Source organism: Marmota monax, unplaced genomic scaffold (genome assembly GCF_021218885.2).
Source record: "Marmota monax isolate L192 unplaced genomic scaffold, Marmota_monax_Labrador192_F-V1.1 WCK01_AAM20220418_F8-fsc00050, whole genome shotgun sequence".
In the NCBI taxonomy this organism is placed as follows: domain Eukaryota; kingdom Metazoa; phylum Chordata; class Mammalia; order Rodentia; family Sciuridae; genus Marmota; species Marmota monax.
In genome coordinates, this window is record NW_026694552.1 from 609262 (window position 1) to 610577 (window position 1316).

The window sequence follows — 1316 nt, forward strand, 5'->3', positions numbered from 1 at the left end:
CCCAGCCAGACTGCGGCAAACTATTATTATACCTGTTTGACCATTGTTAGGACATGAGTGGATAGATTGGAAAAAAGTGTATGTATGTTATTATTACTTATTTTTTGTGTAAAATTAATTATGAAGTGTTCTTTCATGTTTACATTTCTTAAATCATCTTTTTAAATTTTAAATAAGTATATATTAATGAGTATATTATTATTTTCTATACATATTTTAAAGATATTCATCTTTCAAGATTTTAGACTTTAGAGATTCTGCCCTTTGGGGGTTTGTAACATCTTGGATTACAACATTTGCAATTGATTTTTTAAGGGGATTATGGCCCAAACAAACATATAGCAACCACTTAATTTTATATAATATACTTTTTTCAAAATTACAGAACATAAATTAAAATGCATTAAGAACATATTTAAGTAATCTAGAATTGCACAAGAAAAGGAAATAGTGGAACAAGAAACAAAAGGAAAAATTAGAAAACACAAAATAGAATTCTGTATCTAACTCTGAACATATCAATAATCACATCAAATATGTGCATTAAATTTCGAAATTGTCAAAATAAACTTTCAAAAATGTTTTAAATACAGTGAAAATTATCAGTTTATGTTATAAGCATATTAGAAATATGCCACAATGAAACACATTGCTCTGTGTTCTTAATATACACCAATAAAAAATGAACCAACTGTGTTCTACTAGCTTGAATAAAGGCTACTAAAACATATCAAGTTTTAATTCCTGACAATAAATGCTACTTTACAAGAAAAAAAGGGTCTTTGTAGATGTGATTAAGGATCTTGGGCAGGGGACATAGTTCAGTAGTTGAGCACTTACCTACTGTGCGTGAGGCCTTGGATTTGATTCCCAGCACTATAACAATAAATAAATAAGGATTTTGTCCTGGGGAGATTATCCTAGATTTCCAGTTTGGCTTTTAACTAAATTATGTGTCCTTATAAGAGAGAATCAGATAAATTTTTCATCATACACATGGAAGGTTGAAGGCATTCTGGATATAGATATTAGGGTGATGTGGCCACTGGTAAAGGAATATAGGAAGCCACTAGAAAGTGAAAGAGAAACTCCCTTGATCCTCTTCAAGGAGTTTCACACTATCAACACTTTAATATCTGCCCAGTGATACTGATGTAATTCTTCTAGCCACCCCAATTATATCCACAGAAACCAAGAAGCACCTCATTTTCTTTTAATAAAAATACTGCCTCCTACAGCCCTTTATTTCACTCTGCTCCCCATTGAAACCCTCATTGTGGCCCTGTTCAGTGTGTGGTTTCCTCCTTCCCCAGATT